Source organism: Camponotus vicinus, unplaced genomic scaffold, assembly GCF_025532165.1.
Source record: "Camponotus vicinus isolate PSW18456_S1 unplaced genomic scaffold, iyCamVici1.0 SCAF_6, whole genome shotgun sequence".
NCBI classification, from domain to species: Eukaryota; Metazoa; Arthropoda; class Insecta; order Hymenoptera; family Formicidae; genus Camponotus; species Camponotus vicinus.
Window position 1 is genome coordinate 4,586,139 of NW_028141978.1, and position 19,779 is coordinate 4,605,917.

Consider the following 19,779-nt stretch of genomic DNA (forward strand, 5'->3'; position numbering starts at 1 on the left):
AAAAGTATAACGATGATTAAGTAAAAAGCATAACAATCTGTTCATCATTATTAAATTAATAAGCAAGCACTATTATTCGTCAGATTCAACCATCATTATATTTGTAAATTTTATTTATTGACGGCAAATAATTGATACGTATGTGTAAATGAAAAACATTCTACCTAGATTTATTTCAATCATCGCGAAAAATCAGATTAATTCCTGAGCGAATATCTGCGCTAAACAAAATCAAAATTATCATCTCTGCGATCCTTCACTGCGTTTTCTAATTCGACCGAACGCACAAGAGAGCGTTAATTAATTCCGAATCAAATCGGTAAAGTAAATTGGATTTACGCAAGGGGAATCAAATAACATGCAATTGGGTCAGCCAATAAAAGAGAGAGAGAGACAAGGGAGAGATTGGCGTGCGCGATGCCATTCGCTTTTGCGAAGGGCAGGATTTCTGTCTTCGAGGTGTCGGGGCAAAACGGGCCCCGTATTCATTATCGGGCCGTTGTCGATTGTCGCCGTCGTCGCGAGGGCTCGTTTGCATACTATCGCCTCTGGAATTGAATTATTGTCGATTTAGACATATTCGTGTCGAGTGGTCGGTCGCGCGACTCGAGTCTTCTCCGGATTGATAACGCGAAAGGGGTTTGACGTCCTTTCAACCGGGGGGATTTACAATGCACGCGAGAAGCGGGAAGGGAGAGAAGGGTTCGCCGATTGCAGCGGGCACCGATATGCCTCCTTTGTGGACGATAATGTCTAATATAGGCGCGCTGAATGTCGTCGACGCGACAAAGCGTCGTCTGTCGTCTGCTCCGATATACTTTCGACGAATCTATAATATATTCCATATGGAGATAGGAAAGTGCGTATCTGCGATGTATTTCCGCCGGTCTGCACATCGATTCATAACAACCGTTCTCCGTGAGTACAAATATTACATGAATGTATGCAAGATAGATTCATAAAGAGCGTTTCACCTTCAAAGATTACATGTCTTGAATATCTACGAGAAGGAAAAAATAAGGAAGAGATAAAATGCTCTGAAGTTGCGAAAAAACCTTCAGAGTTATAATATAATCGAGTTACAGATTTTTTGTAGAAATTTTACATTTTATGTGTGTCTGACAATAAAACAAAATATATAGTATCTTTCAAAATGATTAGTATTTTTTCTAAAGTACTATTGTTGTTTTTATGAGAACATTTTCTTTGTTTCTTTAATTTTTCTATTTTTTTTAATTTTGCAATATATTTTAAAAATCTTTCATAAAATATGCATTGCTTAGAATTTATATTCAAGAATATTGAACTGTAAAATCGATAAGGAAAAAGGATTATGAAAAAATCTGCACTTTCCCATCGTTGTACCGTTGCCAGAATAAGAGTCTGATAGCAAACATATTTCGCGCGTTGGGCAATAAACACAGTCGCAGGCTGTTTCGGAAAGAAGAAAAAAAATTGCGGCACATCGGGTGATACTACCGCAATGTAATAAACACGAGACGCTACAATCTAAGTGCCAGGATGTTAAGGCATCACCGCTATCCTTATTTCGCGCCCCGTCTGACCCGAACTAATTAGTACAGCCAGCAATAATTACATTATATTAACAAAGTTACGTGCCAGACTAACTCTCGAGCCGACATCGATGCATGGTAGACTTCGAGAGTCTGGCCTATCCATCCTCTCACATATTCGTCTATCTAAGGTGGCGTAAGCTCGTACGAGGCGAATATGAAACGTTAGATAGACAAGAGTGGGAGATGGAAGCCTATAACTCCGATCTTTGTTACCGAATCATAAAAATACGTAAAATCATATCATCATATCTATCTGCGGCAGAAAATTAGAAAACAAACATTTGATCTACAAAAGCAATAATATTACTATGGAAATGATCGAATAACAACGTTATCATTTAGATTAATCTAACCAACTTCGATATGGAGAAAACTGAATTAATTTTTCCCGAATTATCTCGTTTATATTATCTATAAACGAGTTTCCTTACAATATTTTCTACATGGCATATTTTCCCTTGCCCTTCTTCGAAGCCAACGACAGGACGCATTACACTAGAAATATGTCTGAGTCGGTTGGTAGATACATCGAGGGCACAATCCCAGACTGGTTGATCCGAGGATTAGACGACCTTGGTGGCTGGTCCATTGCCAAGCCGATCCGCGTAGTTCTTCCTTATCTATAGATACCTTGGCAGATGACGTCAGTTCCGTTCAGATAGGCCGTGCGCTACTCTTCAGGATCGTAGAGCCGCCAGCCCTTTAATCCGTTGATTCTGGGATATACAGTCCTTTCTTTCTCCCCGAGAACGGGTCCCACCATCTATCTCGATAAAGATAGAAACACGATAGCTCCTCGATTGGAATTTTATCGACGAATATGTCTGTCGGAATCTTTGCCCCGTCCGGTACAACTTTTTATTTTATTATCGTAAAACTTTTAATTACAACTAAAATTCTTGTAACGCAACTTCATGTTAAAATATCAAGATTATTCTTATTGAGAATTAATATATATGTAATATATTTTATTATAAACAATATTTTTTTAATATACGATTCTTTTATTATAATTTATATCTTTCTTTTTTAATAGGTAAATTTTTACCTATTAAATACCTATTAATACGTAAACTCTACGAGAGATAGATAAGATTCATCTGTCGGAAAAATGGATTGAAAAGATTTTTTACCGTGGTTACTATTTCTCCTCGTAAAAACTTTAAATCATGATTTTTTTATAACATAACAAACACAAATCGATTGCATCCAGCTATACCATCCATTAGTGGTAAAATACACAATATAACCAATTCCCTTTTACATCAACTTGTAAAGATATGTGTTTGTTGCGAATATATGGATTGCGGATTTGAATCCAAACAGGATGTTAAAAAGATAAAACGACATAGGGTTTTTGAATAACAATGTTTAAAAAAATTGCTACAATAAAAATATTATTTTATACTATCCGCGCGCGATTGCTATTATAATTAGTATAATTATAAATCATTTATAACATCATGTTATTATATATAAATCATTTGTAACATATTGTTATTATATTTAAAAACTCTGAAATGTGAACACATCTAGAATACATGTCGCGTGTTGTTTAAAGTATCAAAGATTGTCATATTTGATAAAAATTATTAATGCTTTCTTAATAAAAAAAACGCATTTCTTTAATGCAATGAGAGCAATAGCTTTTTGAATACCATCTGAAAATCCCATCGTCGAGAGTTATTCGTAACTTCTCATCATTGATGCAACGAACCACGGTTATCGGTCGAAAAACTTTAAGACGCGAAGAGACCGGCAAATCCAGATTATCGCCAGAACAAACGCTCGCATTAAACGGGATTAATTAAAAGTTCTCGCCCGCGCCTTAGACGTCCTTAGACGCGGAATAAATTTTTCATATCCCACGCGCGCGAGAAAGGAAGGAACGGTCGCATTCGAGGAAATCCCGCGAATTTCCCCGTGAATTTCATCGTGAAACGCTCGAACAGACCGTATTTTCCCCGAAGGCGGAGGCGGCGGCCATCGGCAGATGCCGGGAAAATTGGATGTACGAATCGCGGGGGGCCGCGAAATCGCCGGATAAATTGAGATTGACGGAAATGTCGAATATTTTCGATCTCGAACGCGCGAGCGCAATCGTCGGCGAAAGTGCTCTTATTTAATTTACAACCGGTGTCGGCGCCGACTATCCGCGCCCGAGATAGAGGGAGGTCTGGAAATAGCACGAAAAATTCGCTCCGCCTGATGATGATCGTCAACGTGAAAACAACTATAATCAATTTTTTTTATTTATCTTTCTAAATTTTTTATAATAGCGAATATTTAGGGAATTTATCTGAAATATAAATTGATAACTATAAACTGATAATGCTAAAATGTGAAGTTGTATTTAATGTCATTGGTAAACAATACTAGGAGACGACGATGGCAAACCGGTGATTGCACAACTATAATGCGCCTAATCGAAGCCTAAATAGAGCAGTGAACAATAATTGGATATCTGGCTATCAAGTGTTCAAGTCAAGGGTATTTTCAAGTAGGAACATAACTAGAGCTCACTGATCAATCTCGAACTGCACATTCAAAGCTCATAAACGGATATAACAAGCATTCATATTCATTGTATATTAGATTCGTATTAGCTGTTGTAGTATCCCTTTGAAGCGATCAACTTGCTATGTTAATCAGCTATGAATTCTAGAAAATCATTGTAACAAAACTTTTAAAAATTTTGTTAAAATTTCTCAAACAATCTCATTAACGGAAAAAATTAATATTTTACTACAAGCGTCGACATTCGTAAGATTTACGAAAAATTTGAAATATTTATAAAGAAACTAAAAAATTTTGAAATATTTATTTATTTTTATTTTGCGAATTAAATTCTGTCAAATTATTGAAAGTGACGATATTCATTCAAATAACAAATTCGGTGCATTTTCGATAAGAAAAATTTCAATCTCGCGAGATGAGATCCCCGCATGAATTCGCTTCTTGAAGCAGGAGACATGATACATATGTATGATACATCAAAATTCTAGTGTTCAAAGAAGATAGCACGATATATGGTACACAAGATGTTTCAAAAATCGCGACTCCTTTCTAAAGCTTTTAAAAGTTTGTTAATAGTTAATAATAATTATATATTTATCTGAATTTCTCCGCACAAAATTCTGCATTTTAAATTTATTCAATACCGCTACACTTATGATTGATGCACTTTTCCATAATAAATATATCGGTTATACATATTACTTTTTAAGATACGATAACAAATTGTTCGAATAATTCCAAGTTTTATTACGTGTCGAAATCCGTACGATATTTTCTCTGCAATCTCTTCCTCGCGACATGCGGATACTCGCAATATCACAATAATGCGTCTACCTCGATAGCACTCGAATCAAAACGATCCTACGCTACATCTCCGAACACGCGGGACAAAGGGAATTCATTTTTATTTACTTCTCGCTATTGTAAATCTCTCCCTCTATTGCAAATCTCTTTGTATCAGCTTAATATCGATTGAGCTCTTTATGGTTCGAAAAAAAAATCCTTCTCTAACTGCCACGAGTAATATTATTTTTTCCCGTATAAACTTAAGCCGCAAAGAAAAGTATAATTGAAAAAAGAAATTCGATTCTATTCGATTTATCGCGACGAAATATTTACGAAGCACTCAGAGCTTTGGTTACTCATCCCATTTCATTCTTTCCGCGAAATTAATGGCGATTATGCGATTTATTCGAATATCGATAACGAACATTATCCCCGTGAAAGCTTCGAAATTGAATTCAACCCGGATCCAGATTACAGGTAAAGTTGGAACGCGATGTGCGTGCTGCAATAACTGCGCTTCTCGTTATATCATTCGAAGCCGCGCACCTGTCGTTATCGCTTTCCCTTTGTTAAAGTCATCCCTCTCTAGGGTATTCGATGACCGGTGAAGTCGGGACCTTTGAGAGAGCCTTAACGTAATGATCGATTGTGCACGGCCAGCTCGGAAGAAGCCGAACGTCCTCCTTGCTTCTGCTTCCACGCTTCGTCCTCGCTTACCTTTTGTAAGCTCTCCTCCACCCCGTCATCCTACCTTTGCTAGAACCACCGGAAGCGATCCCATCCCCGATGTACACCCGCCTATATTGCCTCTTGCCTCGTCGCATCCTCATTACGTTCGCCGCCGCTATCGTCTCCATCTCGTCGAATCGCCCTCTCATCCCATCTCCCAAAATGTTATTACGTCGCTCACGCACGAACTGCGCTCCGAAGTTACGCTTGGTGCCGCGCGCGAGTCCACCGCATTACTCCTTTTTTATCTCAAATCTCCCACCCATCGTTTAATCTCTCTCTCAATCGTTTCCATTTTCTTGCAAAATAAAATTTCTTCGCGATATTGACTCACGAATATAGTAATAACAACTGCATAATTGTGTGGCATTTCCAACACCACCGATTTTTTTCTTTGCAATTATATGTGTATGTAATTTTCTCAATTCTCATAAATTCATTATTTTTCGAGATTTTAAAGTAGAAAATAATTTAAACTTACCAATACGATTCATACGCAGCGGCGGAATTACAGTACACAATGCTGATCTGTAAAATAAAAATATTTTGGATTATATTTTTTCCATGTATATATACGTATATAAAAGGGATATGTATCTTATAAAACAAATTTTTAAAAGAATTAATATTTAGAAAATTTACTAATTGTTAATTAAACTATTTATATATCAATATTAACTAATATTTAATTATATTATTCGCAAACACATTTTTTTATCTATTTTTTAATATTTAATAAAATATATAATAATTATAAAGAAATTTTTTTTAATTTTTAGAAAATATGACAAACAAAAATGTAATTCTATAAAATATTCTATAAATCTTCAAAAATGTAATTCCATAAAAATAATTAAAATAATTTTGAATCTCAATAAATAAAATATTGAAACGTTTTACATGTATTTGTATAAAAAATAATTGATAAAATATTTTATTAAACAAATATTTTTAAAATATTACAAATATTTTAAATATTTCGAAATAAAACCTAGAATATTTTATTATAACATAATTTTAAAAAGATTTTTGGATTGCTATCTCACGGCAATAAATTTAAAAAATAACAAATAATTAATAATTTAGAAATTGCTTACCCAACGATTGCTCCGTCCGATGTTTTCCCGGACTTCTCTTCCTTCTCTCTTGGTTATTTCTTGCTGTTCTTTCACAAATTGCACTCACTCGCGAAAACGTAGTTAATTACAATCAGCAAAATACGAATAAATTGTACGACACTTTATACGGTATTCGGACTTTAATCCCACGCGACGCGCAGTTTATTATATCGATGAGAGAACAATGCAAAAATTACAATTTGCTCGAAAATCACACATCACTTTCTACAATAATGCTATCTTTGTTGCTGTGTATAATCCCACGATATTGTTATACGATGTTCGTTCATCACGAGAGTTAATCAATTGCGCGAGCTGATGATCGTTAATTGTAATTATCGCATTTCGAAGACAATGTCTAAAAGATCAATGTGATTATTAATACACAGAGTGGCTTGTGTCGCTGTCTATTCCTCGCTCGAGACTTGCTGCGCGAATAACAAGGTCAAGGTCTCACGCTGTTATAAACAATAGTCTCGGAATTCCTACGACGGGTACTATACATATAATGATTTATCATAAAATATTTAACATAATAAATATGTTGTGTTCCATCTTAAATTTTTAATTAATTATTAACAATCAGTGAATGTCTATTACACGACTTTTGAATACTTTAATTATTCAATTTTGTGATATAATTCGTGTATTATTGCGCGTTTTAAAATTCGAAAATGACTGACAAATTAAATTTAAATAATTTAAATTAAATTTAACTCGACAAAAATGTAAAGCGAAATATATATATCTTGAAAATCCAAGAATATTTAAATAAATAATTGCCTATAAATATTTTGAAGTGAAACAACGTTTTATACTTCCCATTTTCTATCACTAAATAGCAGCCAGCACGATTAATTAATTTCCGCGATGACTTTTTTTAAACGTACTGGAACAGTTATTTATCGAAGCAGATATTTCTAGCGATATATTCATTCGAAACATTAAAATCAGAGATAGGAATCAGAGATAGGAATTCGAATTATAAATAATTGTTTCACTGGGATTTTACGAGCAATAATTATTTCAGAGTGTTAAATGTGTTCGAATATAAATATCTTTCGCTCCTCGTGCTTCAAAAATTTTTCGCCAGTTCAAATATATAATTTGCTAATCATTTTCGAATCGAGATAAACGTAATAATATACGAATTGCAGGATCGAATGACTTGAGTAATCCAACACCATGATATCAATATTAACGTTAATTAATAATACATTAAATAATGATCGTTAAAATATGATAATTAATAATCGTGAGAAAAATTAGATTTATAAAATGACTAGATGGAATCATTATTAAAGAATATTATTGAGGAACGATATATACCTTCCTTCACGTACAAACGTTGATAAATGAACGTCGAATAATAATAATTTTTCGTCTCTCTGCGCGACCTTGTCATCTTCCCCTTCTCTAAGCCTTTTTGTTATATAGGATTCGATTCACTGTGACGTACTGACATACCATCAACACGTCAGTCATGACCTCATGACTTTGTCATTCATACGTTGAGACTCGAGCGAAACGACAGTGAAAACTTGTTCCATGTATCGTCATATTATTCTCCAAAATGCGATCGCGAAAAGATTAATAAATGCCAAAGGCGATCATTCTCTATAATTGTTATAATTAGCAATCATCAGTCTGCGTAATTAATTAATTATCACGACAAACGATAAGAATTATTGCGACATTTGTTTGATTCAAATAACGGAAAAACATACTTCACGATATTTAAAGGTTGGAAATTTATTAGATTTCCAATATTGGATTTTGATTATATTTTTCGAACATCTATCGATCTTAACTAGCATCGTGTAATATTACGTAATGTCAAGGTTATCAGTTGATGTCATTTTCATTTCTGGTCATGGACAAAACATCATGAATACAGTACAAATCGACTTTGAATTGAACTATGTCGCCACACATTTAATTATTAAACACGATCGCGTTATTAATTTTGTATCTTAATTTTCATGAATCGTATATTATATAAATGCGATGTTTGTACATCGTAATTTATCGAAGAACGTATTTCGCGATTTTATCGAAATTCTGTTGTGCAAACTATATCAGCCAATAATTAGTTGATTATTCTCGAATATTGAGATTCTTACATATTTATTTTTAATTTTAGCTCTTATATATTTATTCACCTTTTAAAATCTCTTTTATTATATTATAAAATAATAAAATTTCGTTTTTATAAATATTCCATACGTTTTCGAGAGACGTCAATCGCGAGAATTAATTAATTGTGCGAATGATTTCTAATTATTCGTAAGGAATGACCGTATTTGGCATCTCGTAATATTTTTAGTGAACATATTTCGAGAAATATGACGAAAGTTATTATAAAATGCGAGTGTATATTATTCATTAGCAAGTAGCATTGCTGTAGTGTTTATTATGCGATTTTCGAGTGATGATCATGATTTCGTGAAAACGTATAATATTTGCCTTGTTCTTTGTTACTGTTAATAGTGTTTAATTAATCGCGTGTGATTAATATCATGAATACTATACAAAATATCGCGCGATTTAAGTGTACTATTCTGCTAATTAATGTATATATCATTGTAATTAACTATATTGCCGCGAGTGTCATGTGAATGTGAATCAATGAAGAAGCAGCAAAAAACAAGAGTGAAGTAGGAGGCTTGGAAAGACATCTCGAATAACAATGTCTAAGGTAAATTATAATTTATTTGTTATTTGTGATATTAATGTTCGTTATTACCTTTATGTATATAATGGTAATCTCTCTATTTTAAATTATTATATCATATAATATAACATGTCTAAAATATTTTAAATTTTATTTCTTTTAGTACTTAAAATATTGCAAGTAAAATATTTATATTAATGAATATTTTATATAAATATATATAAAATATTTCAACATTTTAAGATTTATAATTATTTATTTTTTACATAAGAATGAGATTTTTATTTTATCCTATTTTTTCAAGTTCCCATTTTTCATCTAAAAAAATTTTTTTGATAAGTATATTGTAATTTATTTTAATCTATTTTGATAATTATAATGTAATCTATGTTATTAAATCTATATTTATAAGATAAATTAAAAATTGAATTACACATAATAATTAATTTTGTAGATGTTAATTGTTTTTTGAGATTTATATTATACATATATGTACATATATGTATATACAATATATAAACATAAATTATCTTTTTTATAATTTCAAAGCAATATATTTGTTACAGAATTGTGTAACATATAAATAAAAGTATATCATAAAATCTATAAAGCAAAATACTACATAGAGAAATTATACAATAAAAATACTTGCAGTTTTTTATTTCCTTAAGATTTAAAGATTGATCAATCACGAGCTATGTTAATTAAGATAACGGCATTTCGATCACTTAAACATAGTCTGTAATTGACTAATTTGAAACCTATATTTCAAAAGCTATCGCTTGAATATTGGCATTCCGCATCTGCTCAAGACTGCTTCAATTTGTCCCGAGATCCATTATATGTATTTAAAGAAACATTAATTGTAATTTATTTAGAATAGAGATATTTCACATTGTGGGAGACGGAGAGAATAGGCAGACGATAGATAGGGTCCAGCAGGCAGGCGGTATACAAAACCGACAGAAATAATTAATAATCTTGTAAATGACGAATTACGCCTTGACATTTTTCCCTACTTGATTAATCGGTTTTCGCAATGCGCAATGCTTAAGATAAAAGAAAAGCCTTTGAGAAAACCGCTCTCTTAAGTGTCGCCATTTTATTTTTTGCGTATCGTTTTAAGAAAAACTATGCGTATAATGGCAGCCGCCTGTTTCTTACTTTAATGAAAGTCTGCTATTGACTAAAACAAGTTAAATGATATTAAATCATTTAAGATAAATCATTTAAATTATTTAAGATAAATAATTTATGTAATAATTACATAAATAATTTTTTGTTGAAAATCTTAAATCAAGAGTTATTTTTTGAAATATAAATTAAATATAAATTAGTCATCTTTTTCTTTAAATTTAAAAAATATATTAAATTTTAAGAGAAGAAATTATAAGAGAAAGATACTCAGAAAATATATTTTTTTACCATCACATTTTAACTTTTTAATAGACAAAGTTTCATAAACATATTTTAGCACAGCGAGTTATAAAATTAATATATTAATAAAATTGATATATTGTTAGTGAGCATTTATATAATTTATTCGTTTTAAAAATATCTCTTAAATCTATACTAAATATGAGTCGTGCTTTACTGATCCGATAATCCCAATAACTTGAAAAAATTCAGGCTATAGACACCCCCTTTGCACTCGAGATGTCTTTATCACGATGAAATATTCGTATAATACCGCTTTGTTCGCCCACGCCGCGATCTATACCGTATATAGGGAGAGCCCTTTCTGCTCTTTCACGACCCTCTCTCCATTTAATCCGTCCAAACCTCCCTTTTTCGCAGAGAGAGCAACCGGCATTTCTATATAGCGTATAGTGTCTGCACGCGAAAACATGGTTTAATGCTGTATATAGCACCCACGCTCGCGCGCGACCCGCGAGGATTTATATCCGGATTTACTAAACAGCCGCTCACAGGTAGCCGGATAAATATTTAATTACGTGAATTATTTATTATGCCATAGAAGGCGACCTTCGTGCATTGTCCATTCTTCCTTTTCCCCCCTCTTCTTTCTCCTAAACTTTGCAAGTTGTGACCGTACACTCTTAGTTCGATGATATTTATGTCTCAACATAGTATAAATAAGTTCGAGAGTTTACTGTGCGGAGGTAAAAAATGCGTTCATTAAAATAGGAAGGATATTTAAAAGAATGTAGTAAGTTAAAAAATAAATTAAAAATAAATTAAAATAAATTTTTAAAAAATCGGTTGTTTTTATCATACAGAAATATTTTTTAAACTTGATTCTTCTCTCTCCAAAAAGATACATACGTTACGTTTATCAATGTGAAAACTAATCGCGATAATAATTTCATAAATATTGAATATTACGAAAATTTTATTTTAATGTAAGATCAGTTACGTCTGCTCATGATAAATTGAATGAGCTGCAATAAATTGAGATAGAACGTACATTTCGCAAACTAGTAGTTTGATTACGAAACGATGCGCTCAATTAATGTAATAAATTAACGGAAATTGTTCGAACGACCATGTCGATCGGAGATACAATGTGGTAACAAACCTAATCGAAGAAAGTCGGAACGCAAAAGTTGGAGATAAAGTTTAGTGCGGTCTGAAAGAATCGTCGAAAAAGAGGGAAAAAGAGAAATTGAGAGAGAGAGACACAACTTCATCGCATACATCACGATAAGCTCTCCAAGCTCGCGTGTGCCCTATATGGATCACCATGGAAACGAAAAGGAAGCTACTCAGGACCCGGGAATTCCTCGCGAGGAATATCCCGAGTACGGTTGTAGTCGCGCCGCGAAGATTCACGTAATATTGCACGCACGCGACGAGAGATTGTGTCGCGGAAAGAAAATTGAGATGAGCATGTATGAAGCTGCCGAGAATGGCAAGAGCCATTGTTGTGCGGAGCACAAGACGCCTTAAATATTTTATTTTACAAAGAAAGCCACGTTCTACGATAAAATATATCTCATGACGTCATAAAAAAATTTATACGACGAAATATATTTGGAAAAAGTGCTTCCTTTTTATTCAGTCGGTCGCGCGTATTACCAATATAATTTACTAGAAATTCCAGAAACAGATGGAGAATTTAAAAACAAAATTACAAATCAAGCGAGAGAAATATATCATAATAAAAGAGAATGAATTTGAGAGTGATTTTATTCGCGAAATGCGCTTATATCAAGTACGTTAAGTCGCGTCTGCAAAATATTGATTTTTCACATCTTTTCAGTTTCTCAAGAGACAAGATTTCTTATTTTCTTTCTGACTCACTTCGTGGAATCCTCGCCTATAAATATTTCGCGCAATCTAAAGAGAATTCCCTGACCAGTTTTCTCGAAAACTCTCGTTACGACTCCCACGATTGTCGTATAGCTGGATGCTATTTCATAATACTTTACATGCGAACGCAAATTCGGACATATGTGAACCTGTCGTTTTTACTCGCGACAATTTTACAAATATTGCGTTCATATAAAACGGCGCATCCGGTAGCTAAAAACTTAATAAATACAACAATTCTCGAAATTTATTCGAGGCTGCACAAAGTATGTTTTATGTGTGAGGTCTTTGAGTCGAACACAAAGTAAAATTGCAGAGCAGAGACGAGGGCGCGATGAGTATACCTGTTTGCATCTTGTGACTCCGGACGTTTAGCACGGAAAATTTCAATCTTCCCTTAAAGCCCCTAGTGCTATTTCGTTCCGAGGACAGAAGCATCGTCAGGCCACGTCCATTATTCGCGCGCTAGACACACATCGACCAAAGCGAAACAACGGCGTCTCTCGCTCGTTCGTCGGTGAATCATTGTTTCCAGAGCGTAAACAGCCACGATACACGTGTGTAGATATGCAGAACGCAGATTGTTTCCACTCTAAAGGCGACGTTGGTGCAATATTTTCGGAATCGCGTTACGCGGTTTGACCAAGAGGATTATGTAGATTAACTGATGCGCTAATAAATTTCGCTCTCTTTCTCTCGATCATATTTTTGTCCGAGCGATGACTGTTTTTGTGAATTAAATTGAAATATTAAAACAATCCGTATATATAAATGTATAAAATGTCAATCAAAAGATGAATGTTTTAATGATTTTACAGATAAATACTAGTTATATGAAGAAAATGTTCATTATATCACAAAAAATTATGTTATATTCACAAAAAGTATAAAACATATAATACATAATGTTGACAAATTTCGTTCTGCGTTATTACTTTTTTTTGGATAAATTCGAAATAAATTATTACTCGAGAGGGCTCTTCTAACTCTATTTTTCATATCGCATCAAGTAGAAAGCGCATAAGAGGATTGTGCCTGTTTATGGCAAAAAGATTTATCACCGGTTTTGTAAACGCGAGGGTCGGATTGTAATTTCCACCGCGCCCCATAAATAACCAATCAAACTCATAATCGTACGCACAACGTCAAAAGCAAGGCTGGCGCGACCCCCTCTGGAGAGGAGGGTGCTCTCGGCACCCTCGGCGATGCGCGACACCCGCCGCGTTTTCCCGCGAAGGTTGCGGAAGAGAGCCCGGCACTTTCTTTGTTCCTGCTCGCGTCTCCCCTATGCCGTCTCATTGTGCAACTAAATGAGGATTGAGAAAGCAGGGAGATGCTGCTCCGATACCGGGTGCCTTCCCCTTTCCTCTTCTCTTTCCTTCCCGCGATCTGGTGTCTCGTGTGTGCGCGTCGAAGGATCCCGTTTGCAAGTTTGTCGGGAGGGAGACTCCTTAATGAGCCTTCGTCACTTTCAATCCTGCCAAAAGCGTAGACTGTGAGTGAAATCCCTAACGCATCGCCTTACAAAACATCCGTGCATCATTACGAAAGTTGCTGGAGAAATTTAGAACGCTCAGCTATCAATTGGTATATATGTATATACGATTGATTAGCTGTAAGTCTCCCAATGACAAATATATAATAATACTCGTACAAGATAACGACAATAATTAATTAATTATTTTATTCACCATCGGAGAGAATCGAGAGAATACCTCCAATTCGATATCCTCGCAATTTTCGTCTGGACAGGATTTTAAGAATGATACTTAAATTAGGAGGCGGACAGCTTGGTTCCAGTCGATCACAATGCAGTTTCAGAAATGCACGAGTGACGGGAGAGAGAAAGGAAGAGAGAAAGTGGAGAAGAAAACTCTTATGTTACAATGGCCACGTCATTCGTCGTTGCTTCCCTCCACAATTTCGCGACTCTTCAACCCCTTTGCATGGCCTCTTGTTACACGACGTTACCCCGCCGTTCCTCTTTAAGGCTTCATTTAGGATGGGGTTACCACTCGTTACGGCTGCTTCACAAGTGAGCTCTTTTTCCATGCACGCGGCACGTAACAGCGAGTTACACGAGCAGACGCACCAAACGGAAAAATAAATCCCTCGGGGCCCTCGAAGAAATTATTCAACGAGAGACGCACTGTCGCATGCACTTTTTCTGTATCCGTTAACTTTTCTTATAATCTCGGAATAAGTCGCAGATTGAACATTAGATTTTAAATTAGTTCGCCATTATCGATCTTGACATTATAATAACTAGAAAAAAATTGCAAATTGCTAAAATATCATACTTGAAAAATTTTGTCTCGTTGAAAGATATTAATTCTTCCTAAAAAGGAAAGAAATTATGAAATCATTTTTACTTGTTTTTATTTTATATGTATTAAGGCTTTTAAAAATTATATATAAATATAAATTATATATCTTGCCTTTTATGCAATTTAAAAAAAAAATAAATTATAAAAGTAATGATTCCTTCTTTTAGTTCGTCATTTTTATCATTTTTATCATTGCATCTGACTTTTTCTCGTCATTTTAAAATAATGCTTGTGAAAATCCGCATGAGACAGACGCGGTTTTGAAATTTCACGTGTAATAGCTTAATCTTTGCTGACGTACGCGACGGTTTCCGTCACGGCCATAGGGAATGCCCGGAAGAAATGTCATCGTGATCGACATCCAAGAGGTACTAGCCGTACGTGCATTCTCGGTAACGCGAATCCGATGCTTTTAAACGGTGCTCATCGCATCGCGCACTGTGCGATTTTTCGACCAAAGCGAGCGAACGCTAGTGTCTTCCGCGCCGAAGGGACTTTGGCGGTGCTCCAAGCACGCGGAAAAGCAGTCGTCTTCTTTTCTACGTTCTCTTTCTTTCTGTATGTGACTCTCTTTCTCTCTGTCCGTCTCCCTGCTCATTGTCACGTGCGATAGTTGAAAAGGTTTAAGATTCCACGGCTATGGACGAGAATTACCGGTTCGCTCCAGTCTGTCCGTGACGAGGATGTCTAAACGCGAACACAAATAACCGGGTCGTTCGGAACGACTGGTTCCCGTGGCATCGATTGCCGTCCCTTTTGCTATCTCGTCGATTGACAATTGTGTACACCGAGCGAATATTTAGTTACACATATTTGGAGAATCCTCACCGCATCGATACCATTTTCCTATCAAAAGCCTTCGATCGTAAATTTGTATAGTTTTCACTCTAATCGTACAATATATATCTCCAATAAAATACTTTGTCTCATATCAACTCATTGCTCATCAAAAGATTTTGCAAAAATGATACTAGATAATAATTATTGATAAAATCTATCGTCGAGGAAAATTAATTTGATGATAGTCAAGAGTTTGATTAATTATAATTGATATTTAATCGCAACGTTTGTAGTTTTCTCGTTGCGTAACACACGTAATTAATAAGGGAAAACGTAGAGTCAAATTTGCGTTATAGAAAGAGAGAGAGAGAGACAAACGATTGCATTGAATCGGGTGACTATGACGTTCCCTGTGCGTACACTGTTATTTGACAGTATCCCAACAGTCGGCTTCCTTCCACGTTGGCTTCTCCCTTCAAGTGCTCCATAAATCAGTAATTAATGCACTTGCCAACAGGTAATTAGCGGCGACACCGGTGTCTAGTACTTTCTGAAATATGTATCGTACACTGCGCTATTAAAGCTCCTGATCGACGCGGCAGGTGAATGAACTCGGAGATCCCGCCTGCGATCTCGAGCTGTCCCAACGCGAGCACGAATCCTCCGTAACGCGCGGGTGGATGTCGTCTATAATCGAATTAGATAAATATCTGAACGTGTATCCTAGCGGCGGAAGCTTATTATGACGGAAGTTGAATGGCAACTACGCGCGCGCTCCCGTCGTGACTCGACGGACGTTGTATCCTTTGGGACACGGTGTTCGTATTATCGATGGCAAAGTTGCTGTTGTTATTATTGTTAGAAACTGATAGCAAATCGATACTCGCGAAGGCGTCCTCGATCTGCGCGAAATTGATTCTCGTTCCTTATTCGCGGAATCCGGATATTCGTATCCTCGGGGAATAAACGTGATCGTATCTATTTAATTTATAAATATTGAAATTTATACGTTTAAAGAAATGTATATAATTTAGATATGTATATTTATATGAGAAATTACACGCGAAATAATAAAAACAAAAGCAATCTTCTAACTTTTCCCTCCCTTAAAGAAGCGTCAGCTGTAATATTTCTCAAGCGTGATGTTTAATTATTTTTTCCTTTCGAATTTAATTAATGTACAAGTGAATTTACGGTCTCGTAGTTTTATTTGATCCAAGAGAGCATGCAAGTTTGCTTAAACGTAATATCATAGAACCGAATTGTTCCAGTATTGCATTGATCAACGCTTGGGCGCGGTATCGAATCGTCTCGTGTATACGCGAAAGTTTACCCGGAACTCAATTCTGGTCGAATCATTTCGTTATTGGTTTTTATAAAGCTGTGCGCGGTGTATTTTCAAAAAGAGCAAAACACAAGTACGCGGTAATGCAGAACATCAAACTGAAACAAGTTCATAAATCTTCCCTTTCTTCGGACTATTAATTTCACTTTCGCGAATTTCGATTTTGAAATCTCGAATGTTCTTTTGCCGAAGCAAACGACCGCCCTCTGATTTATTTTGACATTATTATTGCGGCACGAAACATTATCGTCTTTCCTTTTACCAATAACTTTTCGATATTAAATATCTCAAATAAAATGCTTCACGTTATTGAATCCGATGATGCGAAATATCGAATATGTTTCTCTCATGAATGACAATCTGTAAAATAGCGTCAGTTGCGAAAGATAAAATATCGAAAAATTCAACGACAGAGAATAACGTGACCGGCGAGACGCGAAAGGATGGATAATTAATGGGCATCTGTTGGTTGCGTGAAATAGTTAGCGTTTCGTCGTGTTTGCTCGCTGTCATTATTTGACAGTCGTCTCGCCGCAAACGTACTGCGAATTGACTCATGCGTGGCGATAATTTGCGTTTAAAGCGGTGAGTCAATAAATTGATGGTACGAATCAAATTCGTTTCGTTTATAAAACAAGGAGCGCATTTATCTTTTTGCTATAAAAAATCGAAGGATGATCTTAAAACGATATATTTTGCATATTGTTCTATGGCAGTTTAATCGTAAATTATTGTTCCATACGTATATATAAATATTTAATAATCCTAATTACTATAAAATATTTCTTTCAAACAATTTTTTACATATTTATAATTCTGATATATAAATCAAATAAACACTTTTTAATTTACTGAGATATTAATGATGTTAAATCTTTAAATTGCTGCATTAACGTATATACGTTCCCCAATCACCTTTCTAAAGCTCAATGTCATCCCGTAACGATCTATTTTGCGAGTATCCTTCGTCCGAGACAAATTGAATCATCTTCTACTCAGCGAACGTTGTCTCCTTAGGTTGGCCTATTTAAGCACGGTGACCTAAGCGCAGAATATCGACTGATGTCTCAATCTTTCAACAAAAAATTTCGAAAGAATAATCGATGGTTTAAGCATTTCTTTAAAAATATAAAATAACACTCTTTCTCGCGCGCGTTGTGTTTGATATAATAAATCGTACAACTCATAAATTATTTATTTATTAATTTATAATTTCCTTGAGAAACATGGAAGATTGTTTAAAAACGACCCTGAATTTCTTTTTTTACAATCGCTTAACGCAATTGCGAAATTATATAATAAAATTACTTATTTTTATATTCCTTTATCTCAACACTGAATTAATTTAAATATTCCTTTTCACTTTCTTTCTCACATTTGACTACACTTTGATACTTTTTATTGAATAGATTTTTTTTTATTTTTTAATTATGATTTGAAATGTCCAATTCTTATTGGAGATCTTAATCGTTTGTAACTTCTGACTAGATTTCTTTGTACCAAATGATTATAGTTTACTTATCAAATAAATGTAATTATATTATCAAATAAATTTAAAAAATGACAATAATGTAGAACCAGTTTTAAAAAAAAATATATAAAGTTTGAAGGATATAATTTTACAACACAGCATATTTCAAAATTGAAAATCATATATATATGTACATTCACATTTTTAAAACATTTAAAGATATTTAAAAATTATTTTATATAACAAAATATTTTTAAAGGAAATTATCTGTTTCTTTTTTAAAACAATAAACAAGATATTTTTATATTAATTACATTTTCGCTCGCCTAAAGTTCAAATGTCTAGCAAAGCTATTCCGTAGTTTTTACGTAATGCATAACGTATGCATTTTTTGTACAATTATAATGGAAATTACATTGCAATTGTACAGCAATTAGACATTTTGCAATGAAAAATTACAGAATACATCTGCGGAATGTTTATCAAGCAGTTACTTAGCTTCCGTGAGATTAGTCGAGATTGAAACCCCGAGAAAAATTCGAAGCACCATCGCGAAAAAATAGTATCCTCGATGCAGAATTCAGGCGGAACATCGCGAAGCACGCGAGGTTTTTAAATTTTTGAAAGTCTCACCGCAGTGTGTCAAGTGTATCGTCGTCGTTGTCGTTGTCAGTGAAAAGGACGCGTGAGGGTGTATCGTGGGGGGTCGAGATTCCTGATATAAAAACACTTTGCCCGTCCATGTCAAGTCTCAAGTCAAGCTCAACAAGACGCGCGAATACCGGGCGAACGTGGCCATTAGCCGCGCTCTGCCTCATGTATATCGAATACCTGTCACTGTCTCTCTGCAAATTCAATTTCGTGTTTCGGGATGAGAGCAATGCAAAGGAGAGAGAAAAGTCACCCAAAAAGAGCATTTTTTCTCTATTTTTTTTCTTTCGGAATAATTCGACGACATTTCATCCGCAACGCGATATAATTAAATGGATGCATATGATTCAATGCAACAAGGCATGTCTTTCATGCTAGGTGAAAAACTTTGCTTTTTATCATCTGCAAAGGTGATGCTACTATAGCGAAATCTGTACATCATCTACGCGATTTATAATTTCTTCGAGGAAAGAAATGTGATAGAAATATATTTAAATTTGAAATTTGTGATCTTAAATACACGCGATAAAA

General features: G+C 34.5%; 1 protein-coding gene across 2 annotated transcripts in view; it reads right to left on the minus strand.

The window, feature by feature from the left end:
- Positions 1-19,779, minus strand: part of LOC145973441 (uncharacterized) — a 197,897-nt gene that overhangs the window by 167,621 nt on the left and 10,497 nt on the right. The window contains exons 1-2 of one of the 2 annotated variants that reach the window (XM_083102818.1): positions 6,707-7,224; positions 6,091-6,137 (exon numbers count right to left, since the gene is read on the minus strand). The gene's annotated coding sequence lies outside the window, so the exon portion shown is untranslated. Of the gene's footprint in view, positions 1-6,090; positions 6,138-6,706; positions 7,225-19,779 lie in introns of those variants that run through there. The other variant, XM_083102819.1, reaches the window with a different exon arrangement.